Genomic DNA, 14,595 nt, shown 5'->3' with positions numbered 1-14,595 from the left:
ATGATTTTCGTTCCACTTCTCACGTGTGCACCACTTTGTGTTGGTCTTTCAGGTGGAAGTCCAATAAAATTGATTCATGTTTGTGGCTGTAATGTGACAAAATGTGGAAGAGTTCAAGGGGGCCGAATACTTTTGCAAGCCACTGTAACAGTGCTGTTGCTGTGGTAATTTTATGTGGTTTACCTTGCAAAGACTGATACAGCTGTGGTCTACCCAGCAGTGAGAGATGACGATGTCTGTTATGGACAAACAGAACAAGGAGGCCCAGGTACAACTGCTCTTTATTTTGGGACAAAGCCAAAAACCATTGATGTTTTGCATGAGGAAAGATTTGTTGCATTGATTTGTGAAACATAGGGCTCAGATGCAGCACAGTAGAGGTAAAAAAAAAAAAAAAAAAAAAAGAAGTCAAAAACATCCAAATCTAAAAATTGAATTTAGTCCAAGAAAAGAAAAGTAAAATCCAAAAATCACAAAAGAAATAAAAAATATACACTTGTCACCAGATAGAAGGGAAGGTTATTTATTTATTTTTCCATCAATCCATCCATCCATTTTCTTTCGCTTATCAGGGTCTGGGTCGTGGATGGAACAGCCTGGGACCAGTAAGGTGTTCCCAGGAGACACCTCACCCAGGAGACATCCTTGTTAGATGCTTAAACCAAGCATCGACATCACTGAAACCACAGCACCAATCTGTCTCGCGCTCACTTCTACCCTTTCTTATGAACAAGACTTGGGTGAGTAACTCATCCCTGACCTGAAGTGGGCTCTTCACCCTTTTCTGGCTGAGGACCATGGCCAATTCACATATTTGGTGGAGTGAGCTGGAGACCAACATCTTATGAAGCCAACAGAACCACATCATTTGCAAAAAGCAGAGAAAAAAATTCTAAAACCACCCAAGTGGAAGCCTTCTGCCACTTGGCAGAAATGGCTAGGAATTCTGTCCATAAAAATAATGAAGAGAACTGGTGAAAAGAACAGCCCTTAGGGAATGAGTCTGTCTTATACAGCCCTAGCTCTTGTATAGCTTGTTGTATAAGGATCGAACGGCCCATAGCAATGAGCCAGACACCTCATACTCCCGAAGCACCTCCCGTAGAACACCCAAAGGGACATGATCAATCAAACGTCTTCTCCAAGTCCACAAAACACATATAGATGTGTCCAAAAGTTGAATCTGTTCACCTGGGCCCTGAATTTTCTCACTTCTCCAGTGAGAACACGACACAAGCTGCTGGATTCTGGACTTCCATGTAACTCCAGAACGTGCAGACACCGGTTAGATTTGACTAAACTGACCAAGATTAACAAAAAGCCATGAGCACTGAGCAGCAGGGCTTTAAGGGGCTCTGCAAAGAGGTCTGACACAGTTTACATGACACTGTTTTGAATTGTGATTCAAATGTTACTGTTATGTAATGTGAAGATGAATCTCCCTCTGATTCCTCAAAGCGCTGTGATTTCATCATTATTTCTTTTGTACAACAAGATCAGGATTTTACATAAATATGCTGATGACTCTGTGATCATGTGACTTCTTCAGGGTCTGAAATCTGTGATTTTTTACTTTTTAAATTACATGAGTAATTTAAAAAAAGCCAGCAGAAAAAATCAAAATGAACACATGACACAAACAAGACCATAAATATAAGAACCAAGACGTTAAACTGAAGTCTGAAGCTGACAGGGAGCCAAAGCAGAAGCTTTGAAAGATTCATAAAAACATCGCAGCAGCATATTGGACAGAATTAATAGATTTTTTTTTTGTCAAACAAGAAAACTGATAATAGTCAATAATCCAAGGACAGCACATGAAAGCACAGACGAGGATCTTCTGAGACACAACAGCTTCACATTGTTCTCATTTGTTGCTGCTGATAGTTTAGCCTGAGTTTCCTGCCCGTGTGTTTGCTGTCAGTGTTACGAATCCTGAGGCTGTCTGTTCAGTCAGTGAAACACCAAACACAGATCAAGCTTCTTCCATAAGCCACACAGAGGAAACACTGAAGCAAACACAGACATGGAGGCACAGAAACACCAAGAAAACCAAAGGATCACCACAGAGAGAAGAACATAACAGAATCAAAGTGAAACTACAAACATTCAGAATAACAATGAGTCCAAAGTGCGAAGAGGTCTGATGTTCCAACAGTGTTCAGGCTGAGAATTATTAACTGCGATGCTCCAGTTTGAGCTAATGGTGGCAGTGCTGTCTCACTGTTATACAGGAGATAACAAGTGAGAGCATCACGAAAACACAGATATTTTATTACGTCTTTGTGACGTCATGACAACGTCAGCCTGATGTCTGGTTGGTTTTTCAGTTTTTTTAGTTGGTGTCATCAGGTTTGTTCTACACGGTGGATGCTGTATCTTATAACACTGCCATGATGTTTACTGTGAGTCTGGAGGTTTGGTTATAGTGAACCTGCCTCCTGATGTTTATCACATATCCACAGCAGAAGCTTCATCACAGATCAGACACAAATAACGCCACGATGTTTGGTTACACTGAGCAGGCAGCTGTTACACTGTGACTGTCACCAGGTTACGTGGGCCTATTGCTTAATCAAACCGAGGGCGAGGTCTCCGAGGTTCTTGAATGCACCACAAACCGCAGAGTCGAGTGAGCCGCTGAAAGTCAGATCTGTTCTTCAAAGCAGACTTTCTGCTTTATTTCAAGCTTAAATGTAATCTGATGTAGTCAGTATTTAAAGTCAGGCTCTGTTATTGACTGAAAACTCCCACAGACTCAGACATTTAGAACAAACTAAGAGTCGGATCAGCACAAATACTGACACAGAGATGGCTGCTGGCACTGCGCTGCTCTGCTGCACTTTGCTGTTTGTCCTTGTCTTCGTCTCTGCAGGTGAGATTGAACTAAACTGAGGTTCTCTCTGAGATAACAAGAAGTACAGGAGGATTATTTTCATCTGGATTCAGTTTGTCTGTGTGTGAAGGAGACACGAGGCTGGGTGGACACTTGCTTTCTCTCACACATTATGTTCGCTTATTATCAGCACATGTTGTTGTTCTGTGGAAGCTAACATCTTGTAGTTTCTGACACTTTGCATGTTTAGCATGAGGCTAAAATTCCCCCTCAGTGGGTCACTGGTGACCTGCTGGATGTTCAGAGGTTCATTAAATCCAACATGACTAAAAACTCAAATGTCAACGGAAATAAACAAAATATTTAAAGTCAATCATTCTGATCATAATTGTACTTTGACCTTTAACCTCTCTGCTCTGTGTTGTTTCCTCTTTCAGACCAGAAAAACATCACAGCTGAGTCTGGACAGAATGTCACTCTGACATGTCGAGCTCTAAATAATAATCCCATCAGTGTTGTAAAATGGAGCAGAGCTGACCTGAGAGATGAATATGTGCTTTTGTACAAGGATGAGCGATTTTAAACAGATGACCAGCATCCATCTTTTAAGAACCGGGTGGATCTGCAGGACAAAGAGATGAAGGATGGAGACGTGTCCTTGATTGTGAAGTATGTGACAATTAATGATGCTGGAACATACGAATGTCATGTCTACATGGGAAGAGACTCATGGGAGCTCATCAGCATCATCTACCTGACTGTTGTTGTTGTTCCTCCAGGTGAGTGAGTAGAGTTGAGTGTGATCAGAGGTGAAGCTGCTTCCTGGTTGTTGATGTTTGTTTGTTGTATGGATGAGCTGGTGGATGTCAGAGGTAGACAGATGTTTCTCCAGCTGTTGTCTTTGTGGCTGGTAGTCTAGAGTTGTAGAGCAGCATTGTTTGGTTAGAGCAGAAACAAAGACATTTATGAATCAGTCTCTTCTTCTCTTGCTCTCTAACTCGTCTGTAAACATGTGTGGGGAAACTCAATGATAAAGCCTACAGCTGGAGGGGGAGGGGAGGGGTGAAGCTGGTGGTTGTGAGTCTGTGAAAGTAAATGGTAAATGGCCTGCATTTGTATAGCGCTTTTCTAGTCCATAGGACCCCAAAGCGCTTTACACTACATTCAGTCATCCACCCATTCACACACACATTCAGTGAATCCTGCCAGTGCCATAGCTGGTGAAAACGTACTTAGTGCAGACACAAAACGTCCATCAGCTTCAAAGTGTGTCAGAAAAATGTCCACATGGTGACTGATGGATGAAAGAGGTCCCATTGTTGTTTTTGTGCACAAATCATTGAACAACACAAACACTTAGAGCTGCTTTCAGTGCTGCCTGTTTTGTTACTGCACACATTTCTGATGGTCCTACAGTCCAACGTAGCAAACGTCTCCCTGAAGCCTCTTCTTAGAGACCAAAGGTTGGATCAGAGCGAGCAGCTGAAAGGACACATCTATGAATGCAGTCAGAGACTTTCTCACAACCTCACACTTCATCTGGTCACATTTACACTCAGCTTTAGAGTCAGGCTGTAGTCACTGAGACTACAGACACACACATTTTTAATAAGCTAAGTAGTAGTAAACTCATGCTTTCTGTTAGTCACTGAAAATAGAAACAGACTCACACTGGTTCTCAAAAGAAATATTAAAATTAATATATAATCAGATCGTCATTTGCAACAATATGGATACTGTCAAGTGTTCCTCTGACTGTGAGGTGTCCACACTTGAAAAAGACCAGACTTTGAATTTCACTCAACTTTATTTAGACCAAGTAGTTTGATAGCTGGTAGGTAGCAGCAGGTAAAAAACCTTTCAACACAAAAGAACATTCCATTAACCATTCAGATAAATTACATGCATTACACAGAAGACAGATGAAATAACAAAATACACTTCAGTAAAGCCATTTACCATGTGGTTAACTGTGTTAATTTAACTGTGGTTCTTAAATATACAAAATGTGTCTTCTTTGCATTAACACTTTTTTAATAAACAATTGCATTTTAAAGTATACATTTTAGAGTTCAAACATTTTAATAGACTTTAACTAAGGATTTTCTTTACAAAGAATTATTTTCTTTAAATCAAAACCAAACATTTATTCACTAGTTTTACGATCCACCCAAGGATTTGGGGTAACTTTTTAATATTAATTAACATAAATATGTGGGAACACTAACTGCACAAACAATTTATTCAAACTTAAACATTCATTTTTGTCAATATAATTAAACTTAAATGCAGCAACTATTTCCCTAAGCGTAAAACATTTGCACAACTGAGCTTCCATAGTCCCAGATACATCTGCAAAAGCAAAATGTGAACTCAAGAGCTTACCGATAGCCTGTCTTGTTCAAAGTCTTCCTCACAGTGGAAAAGTGCTTTGTTTGCCGTCCTCTCAGTATGTTGCACACGGGTCAAATGACTGCTGCATGCATTTTAAGGTCTACTAGGCACGCCCACCCTTGATTGCTCTAATGTGGCTCACCTGGCAGGGCGGCGCACACCAGGCCGTGCTTAGTTGTTGATTGCACCCAAGGTCTAATCAGCGGCCATGGGCAAGCAGCAGCACCGAACAGGTAGAGGGCAGGAGGAGGAAAAGAGGAATAACAGCCACACCTACTAGGTCAGCGCGACAGATACCATCATGTCATGTTTGGCTCCTACAGCTGAGACAGTGTGTGTGAATGGGTGGATGACTGGATATGTAAAGCGCTTTGGGGTCCTTAGGGACTAGTAAAGCGCTATATAAATACAGGCCATTTACCATTACACAACTTCACAGACACACAGCCCCTCCCCTCACTAACAGCTGGATCACTGTCACAGGTGACACACTCACCTGTCTGTGTTTCCGCAGGTTTCAACATTCACAATGTGACGACAACTTAATGACTGTTTTGCTTTATTTTAGACAAACACACCATTGTTCTTCTCTCTGTGCTGTTGCCCATTGGATCAGTCTATGTTGTGGTTCTACTGGTGTTACTGGTTCTGCTGGTGTTACTGGTTCTGCTGGTGAGACGATGTGTTCACAGGAAACTTGAAGGTTTTTACATATTCAGTCTTATTCATTGTGGTATTTTGTTTCCATTCTGTGGCCCCTCCCTGAGCCTGGTTCTGCCGGAGGTTTCTTCCTGTTAAAAGGGAGTTTTTCCTTCCCACTGTCGCCAAAGTGCTTGCTCATAGGGGGTCATATGATTGTCGGGTTTTTCTCTGTATCTATGAAGCGCCTTGAGGCGACTTTTGTTGTGATTTGGCGCTATATAAATAAAATTGAATTGAATTGAATTGGTCATAATTTGGTCCATTTAGATTCCTAAATCATAAAAGTGTTTACTTTAACTCATTTCAGCAGATGGAGATGACATCACCAGTGTCATCACATACAATGTTGTGAAATCATCAACAACCTCCAGTCAAACACATCAGAAATAGAGGTTTGTGTGTTTTCCTTTTCCCTATTACCTGCAATGCTCCAGTTTGACCTCATGGTGGCAGTGCTGTCTCACTGTTGTAATGGCTACACTCAGACTACAGGAGAGAACAAGAGGCTGTACTAAAACATGTTTTATCATGTATTTGCGACATCATGCTGATGTCAGCCTGATGACATCATCAGGTTTTATAGATCATGTGCTGATGTCAGCAGTGTTAATATGTAAATCTAGTGCAGTATATTCATCTTTGTGTCAGTGTGAAGTCACATAATGTTGCACTGAAAAAATAATATTTTGAAAAGCTCAAACAAAGAGTGTTCATGTCCTCCAATGACTAATATATTGTTTTAATGTTTGGAGATGGAAACGAAAGCTTTGTCCTCATTCGTGTGACCCTGACCTTTGACCTTTGTATTTATTATATTTACTCACATGATTGGAGCAGAACTGGAAATCTTTGGCTTCTATAACCTGTAAAAACTTCAGATTTTAAGATGTTTTCATGCAGTGTGTGATTTTGTGACACTTTATAGCGTCATTGTGACGTCGTATTGAAAAAATAAACTGTGTGTTGTTCAGCTCTCTTCGTGTCCTTTCATATCAGATATTAAACTCCACATGGTTTCTTTACATTAATTTTGAAAGTCAACTTTGACCTTTGGCCCTAACAACAAAGGTCTACACTGCTAACACACAGAGAGACAACATGACAGTGGTTGTGTGTTTGTTGTCACAGCAGCAGCAGCCATCAGTGACACCAGCACACAAAAGCAACACAACAGCAGGTTCAAACACTCAAAGAGCTGCGTTACATTTGAATGTGTGACTGGTTGCTGAGCTGTTTGATGTTATGTGTCAGAGTTCAGCTTCACATGTTTGAAATAATAACACATTTCTGGGAGCAATAATGACAGAATAAGGAGCAGGACAGACGATGACGACCTTCTTCTGTTGGACATGTGCACATCAGTTATATGCATTGATCCAGTGCTGCTTCACAAGTACACACACACAACAGGAAGCGGTTACTGCTTACAGATGAAGGTTATGTGGAGTTAACATCTGATTTACTGTTGACTGGTTTCATCTGTGAAAACAAATGAACAAACTTTTTTTGGCTCTCGGAGGAGGCGGACGCACTTTTTCTCCTCTCCCTTATCTTCCCTGCTTATATCCTTGTCTAGTCTCGTGTTTTTTTGTATTACTTTCCCTGGAACACTCTCTCAGTCTGTTTCAAAGAACAGCTGTCAAATTCTCATGAGTTGTTGCAAAAGAAAAATTCTCATGAGTTGTTGCAAAAGAAAAATTACTATCATAATCTGGCTACCCCTTCGGCGCCAGCCGTGGGCTCAAGGCTGGAGCTGAACAAAAACACCCTGATAACAACTGTGTTGAGTCTGTTCCTTCCCATTCCATGCAAGGCCACCTGGGTTGGCTGGAAGACTGTTTACTTAGCCTGGCAGGGCGAAGGACACTGTCTCAGCTGAACTATGGACACGCATACACATACATATACTGATACTGATAAGCACTCACTGACGCATCACCCTCCCTACCCCGGATCCAACGCCACCTCCAACGCTTACCTCCCCTCTGATGTGGCCATCGGGTCAGCTGGAGGCGCAGTCGAAAGATTACAGCGGTCCCAGATCAGATGTACACACTGGAACTCTTTCCCATGTTGCTGTCTGTGTTTATTGTGCTATGGTGTGTTGATATCTGTGCATTCCTGTATTACCCTTTTGTGTTACACATTTCGATGTTTTTTTCCTCGCTACCTAGCCTGATCTGTCTCCCCAATGTGATGTTTGTGTATTGTATGTACGGTCGGCAAGGTCTGTCATCTCGGTTGTGGGCAAGACCTGCAACTGACAAATAAAGGCTATCTCATCTCATCATCAAATCAAGTGAAATGAATTGAAGAAAAGCTGTCAGACTTTATCTGACACAATATAAAGAAAAAAAATCACCTCCATCACAAAGAGGAAGTGTACTCAGTTACTCTCCTGTACTCTCATTACAGTCATGTGATTTCCAGGAAGTGCTGCAGCGCTGCATGCTCTCTCCCTGCAGACTATTTTCTGCTGCTCGTCTTTCATCAGTTTTATTTCTGCTTTGTTATGTTAAGATTTATGAGCGAGCAGAGTGAGGAATGGGGTTTTGACACACCAGCGTTCCCCATTCTGGGGCTGGAGGCTGGGAGAAGGACTCCAGCCATCTGGTTGAGTTCACTCCTGGTGGCTGCTTGGCTGCCCGGTGAGCACTTATTATTATTTATTATTTACTGTTATTTATGCATATGTTGGTAGTTGCTGTGGTTTGCCTACTGTGTTATTTTTTTTCTCTTGCCTACTCCTTCTGTTAACTTTCTCCCTTATGTTACCACCCGGCTCAAAAGCTGCAACATAAATAAGGAGACGAACACCAGAATTTCAGTGAAAAGAGGTTTTATCTTAAAATGCAAAGCAAGTTGGCTAAAACAGCTGGTATCACCCAGCAATGTTCCCTCTAAGCTGCGCACTGTTGGCACGGTCTCTGCGCACAGAAAATCTGCGTTGCGCACAAAAAAAAATCTAACCTGAATTGAAATTAAAATTAAAACTTTAACAATTCTGTTTTGCAGTGTTAGTCAGTGAGTGACTGGCTGCTCCTGCATGGGATTAGAACGATGCCACCTTATCCCATAGTCCAGCCATTAATGTGATTCACATTCGTATATACGCAGCCAATCAACGTTGTTGACAGGCTATGACAGCGTCTTTATGTGTTTTAGCGAGCAAAGCGGCGTGACTGATGTGGAGTGAAGCCACGTTAATGACAACGTGTACAACAATTGGAGATGTGAGCAGGACAGACGAACAATTGACGAAGTGTTATACTGTAATGGTCGACTTGGGAACCTAAATCTGTTTGGCATCTTTTGGCCTTCAGACAACAATTTAGATTCTTACACTGCTGAACAGGGAAAAATATGCAGATTTATGAAATGTGTCCATAAAATCAAATCAAATCAAAATTTATTTATATAGCACATATTAAAACAACAGTGTTGACCATAGTGCTTCACAGTCAGTAAAAGCATGAGACAGTTAAAACAAACAATAAAAGAGGACAACAAACAATAGGTAACAACACAACAAGCTAGACCAGCCAACTAGACAGAATCAAAAGCCAAAGTAAAAAAATAAGTTTTAAGACGTGATTTAAAAGACTGGATAGACTCAGCAGTACGAATATGAACAGGGAGGTTATTCCAGAGTCTAGGTGCCACGGATGCAAAGGCCCGGTCACCTCTCGACTTCATTCGAGTCCTAGGTTGTGCTAGGAGCCTGTGATTGGACGATCTAAGTGCTGTGTTGGGATTGTATGAATGGAGTAGTTCAGAAAGATAGCTGGGCGCTAAATTATTCAGAATATTAAAAAGCTGAAAATGTGTTTCACACACACCTCATAGACATCTGTGAGCAGATCTCATAGTCTGTGAGTTTGTTGTTTGGAATCTGTTTATTGCTGCGCCACATTTAGGGTCATATTAACTTTTCTCATAATAATCTGAGAGAAAGTGCTGAACTCCTCTAAGCTGTTACAGGAACAGATGTTGGCAGATGTGTCAGTGACAGAGTTACAGTTAGAGAGGTCAGTGAGCAGGATTTCTATCAGGATTCATGTCAGAGTTATTATAATGATGTCTGTTGGTTCACACTCACGGCTGCTTTGGACTGATTCCAGCTCAAAGAGCATCAACATGTTTTCATTTTTCCATCATGATGAGGAGCAGAAACTCTGAGGATTCTCCTGAACTGACTACAGTAAGTCATCCCACAGATTCTGCTTTATATTCTACATATTATTCAGTAAATTATAGATTATTACTGATAATCAGACACTTCTGTAGTTCATCTGTAGTTAAGTAGAAATGAAGTCAAAGTGAAAAGGACTCTGAAAAGTAGTCAGAGGTTAAAGTGGGTGTGGCCAACACGTTCTCACTCCCAACTCGTCAAACGTGTGACGCATGGTCAGGCTCCCTCTGCTTCACTTATGGACGCGCAGGTTACCCCTCTCGCGTCGGGAATTGACGTGAAGGGTCCTCCGATTGAAGAGATTGCCGCGGAAGTGCCTGCTGTCGGTATATTTAGACATTTTCCAAATCACATTGTAGTGACGTATACAGAACACAATAAATTATATAATGTAAACAACTACCTGAAAAACAGGTAGAACGATACTTTTGTATGGTTTATTGCATTTACGGAGGGAGTGATGTATGCTGGGTAATGGCACAGCTAGCTACTGGGTGACTTTATTCACCCGCTTCGGCTGTTATCAGTCCATACAATGGGCGTTATTAGCACAAACCAGTCCCATAGATATGGGTCATCTCCTGCTAGATTGTTCAGAAGGTTGTTCTCATCCATCCAGATGGAGGATCACTAACAGGAGCGTGGGAAGACTCCAGAATCCACTCTGGCTGCAATCCGGTGGATATGCAGTGTGTACAGGTAAGACCGTTTAAACGGACAGCATTTATAGAATGACTATTAAAAGTCAGCGAGTGTCAGTAATGTTAATGTGGTTATGTTAGTAATACACCGAGTGCTAATATAACAGCTTTAAGATGCATTTGTAGATATTATTACGTGTTTTACCGTCTTTATCGTGCTAGCTTAAAGTTACGGTGTAAACGTTAGCTTATATTGGAGTAAAGCTGTTGCTGGTTAAACGATGCTAGCACAGAAATATTAGCTTCTGTCATGACTGATGAAGTTACTAGTTAATAAAGTTTCCAGTAAAGTGTTTAATCGCAGCCACAGATTGACAGCAAATATCTCGATTAGCTTCAGTGCATCTGTAATAAATATATGCAAGTTTCAGTGCTTCGTTTAAACTGTATGATACTTATACTGACCCAGGGTCAGTGTAAAATACAATCCCAGCTGTGTGAACAAAGCCTGGCTCCTTTAATCCTGCATGACAAACCTCAGGATGCAGGTTATTATTACTCTTTCCTGCTGGCACACCTGTCACACCTGAGAGTCAGCTAGAAACTTACAGTGACGTGGACATCATGCAAAGACTGCCAGACTCTGTAATACTGCAAATGATCAGTGACTCAGGTTAACACTAAACTTTAAGCGGCACCTCTGTGTCTCTGTGTGCTGAACATCTAGGATTGAGTCAGGCTGCATTGACTGTGGGACTTTAATGTGTTAAAAGCAGGTTAAAGACGGCTCAGAAACATTTGAAGATTAAAATTTAGCATTATGGCTGCTGGTGGTTTGTAAAGCCTCTACTCAGCTGTATTTTTGTTACTAATTTATGTTTGTTGTTGTTTAACACAGATTTCAGAAGGGCAAATATTCTTAATAGTTTAACTAGATTTCATTTGTCAGTGTGGGACTGCTGAGTCACCTGAAGAACTCATTTCATTCATTCTCCACATGATGTTCATTTACAGAAATGTTTCACAGGAACTGATTTCTCCCAAAGGGTGAACTAGTGTGTTTCCATAGATTACCTCTGTATGAATGTACTTCTTAAATGAAGGCAAGTGTTTGTCCTTTTTTGTTCCTCAGGTACAGTACGTGATATCAAGGGCAGGCGGTCAACACTGGGGACAAGAAGCAGACGTACTTCCAAGAGGGAGCTACAGTGAGGTCAGAGGTCAGAATCTGAAACAGCTCAGGTTTATATTTTAGAGGTTATAAAAAATCAAAATGTATTTATAAAGAAATCTTTAAATAATAGTCATAATTATGATTATTATAAGAAATATCAAACATTTAAGTGGATTTTCTGTTACACATATTGTGTTAGCCCTGCAATAAACTGGCAGCCTGTCTTTGTCCTGTATCAGCTGGGATAGGCTTCATCCTCCCGCGACCCTGAACTGGATACATTGTATTCCAATTATGTAATCTGATCATTTACAAACTCAAGCTATCTAATCAAAATGTAAGTAATAATTATAAAATGCAGAAATAAGTGTGACATAAATGTAAATGTGTGAGCTGACATAGAGGACAGCTACATGTAGTCTGAAAAACCTTTGTTGTCAAGTTTGCAGGTATATCAGCACGAGACATTCTTACATAGAAGAGACGTTAAAGTCTCTGACTCAGTGAAGCATTATTGGTCCCGTCTGTTTGGATAATTATAGTATGTTGATGTTTGTCCATTTATTGACACATTTTCTTAAGTGCTTATCCAGTTCAGGATCACAGTGGAGCTGCAGCTGGATATGTTCATTAAATAAACCTTACAACAGTTAACAATAAACCTGCATCCATGTACGTTGTTGTCCACAGGATGAGAAAATCAAACTGGAAGACTGTGGAACATGTTAATAAATGTTTGTGTGTTTATGCCTGTGTCTTTCACAGGAGGCGCTGGAAGGTTTCCCTAATAGTTCCTGGTGAATCAAAGCAGAACCATAAAGGTTGCTGGACTGCATGATGGCCTTACCCCTGAGCAGTCATCCTGTTAAAGGAGGAAGCTGTTTTCAAAGTAGCTGAGCAGATTTCATCTCAAGTAAGCAATTAACTGTTTGTTCATCTGTTCTGCCACTTAAAGAGCATTTAAGGACATGTTTCGAGTGTCCAGTTGAATTAATTCTACTGGCTCTCATGGTCATTTGTTATTATAGACATATTTTTCATCTTCATCCAGCTATTTAGTAAATTCTATCTATTTAGTAATATCCGTCAGCTATAAAATGTAATATAAATATAAAAATATCTAAATATCTCCTGTCCTTTATGTTTTAATGATGTAAGTCTGTTATCGTGTTACATTAGCATTCCTCACATATCAATGAGATGCTGTACAGTACAATCCTACTGACACAGCAGAGGGATAACGACGGCTATTCAACATCGTTACACGACACATTCGAGCTGCATGACGCAGACAAAGTGACTCAATCATCTTTTTTGTGGTTTATTGTCTTCAAACCAGCAGACAAAGCCGATGGCAGAAGATGTCGGAGAAGAACTTCAGGCCGTGGACTGAAAAGGTATTTTTTTCTTGTTATCAAAAGACATTTGGAGTGGCAGCTTCTACAACTGGTTGTGCTGAAGTAAAGCTTACAGTCTAAGAAGTCACAGTGTTGATATTCAGCACAAAGAGAAAAGCTCACTTGTTTGAATTTATTTACAATCATAGTTTTATAAATTCTGACTGTAAACAGCTTTTACAGCTTTGATATTGTTTGACACTCGATATCAGGTTTAATTTAAAGGTTTCTGTGTCACAATGAGCCATTTACACTGACCAGTGTCAGTTTAACTGTAACACATTCATTATTTAGATTCAACAAAGAAATAACTGAATGTAAAAAATGGCAGCCCTCAGGCAGGTTTATAGAGATATATGCATGCATTATGAAATTTATGTCCAACCATCCATCCATCCATCCATCCATCTTCATCCGCTTTATCCGGGGCTGGGTCGCGGGGGCAGCAGCCTAAGCAAAGAGGCCCAGACCTCCCTCTCCCCAGCCACCTCCTCCAGCTTATCCGGGGGAATACCAAGGCGTTCCCAGGCCAGCCGAGAGATATAATCTCTCCAGCGTGTCCTGGGTCTGCCCCGGGGCCTCCTCCCGGTGGGACATGCCTGGAACACCTCACCCAGGAGGCGCCCAGGGGGCATCCTTGTCAGATGCCCGAACCACCTCAGCTGGCTCTTTTCGATGTGGAGCAGCAGCTGCTCTACTCTGAGCCCCTCCCGGATGGCCGAACTTCTCACCCTATCTCTAAGGGAGAGGCCAGCCACCCTTCGGAGGAAGCTCATTTCTGCCGCTTGTATCCGCGATCTGCGTGCCGGGTGGCGGCCAGGAGCGGAGGCCCTGGCGGACTGACCCCCGGCTGCCAAGACTGAAATTTATGTATCCCAGATAATTGTTATTCATCTAGTCATGGCAGACCTACCTCTTCCTCCCAAGTTAACTGCAATCCAAAAGAACTAGTGGGGCTATTTACACACTCACAGCCAGTGTGGGGTAAAAAGAGCCACCAAAAAGCTGTCAGCCACAGATGTGCTATAAGAGTTAGAAACTCTACTTATGGAGAAACTTTCTAAGTCTAACAGAGGACAGGTACTCCTGCCCAAATAACATGATATAACCCCACATACAGCCCAGCCATAAAGTGAACCAAGTCATTTAGTTAAAGACAGCATGGGACCAAATGCATGTAACCAGCCTGCACCAACCTGACATTTCTTCCTCCTGAATTAAATGAATGAATGGATGAAAGTTAAATGACTACAAACCTA

General features: G+C 41.3%; 1 protein-coding gene and 1 long non-coding RNA gene across 4 annotated transcripts in view; both read left to right on the top strand.

Annotated features, from left to right (window-relative positions):
- The window catches only part of LOC146673261 (uncharacterized), a 171,962-nt gene that overhangs the window by 131,193 nt on the left and 26,174 nt on the right, over positions 1–14,595 (top strand). The window lies entirely within an intron of this gene.
- Positions 10,307–12,822, top strand: LOC146673263 (uncharacterized). Of its 3 annotated transcripts, none has more exons than XR_014910596.1 (4): positions 10,307–10,450; positions 10,744–10,823; positions 11,898–11,985; positions 12,705–12,822. It is a non-coding gene; the product is annotated as an uncharacterized LOC146673263 (long non-coding RNA). The 3 variants fall into 3 exon arrangements; XR_014910595.1 differs by having other exon boundaries at positions 11,898–11,978; positions 12,705–12,821; XR_014910597.1 differs by having other exon boundaries at positions 10,322–10,446.

Source organism: Rhamphochromis longiceps, linkage group LG3 (genome assembly GCF_057381845.1).
Source record: "Rhamphochromis longiceps isolate RC_006_pf linkage group LG3, R_longiceps_female_GT1.1, whole genome shotgun sequence".
Lineage (NCBI taxonomy): Eukaryota > Metazoa > Chordata > Actinopteri > Cichliformes > Cichlidae > Rhamphochromis > Rhamphochromis longiceps.
This window is presented reverse-complemented; position numbering and strand designations above follow the sequence as displayed.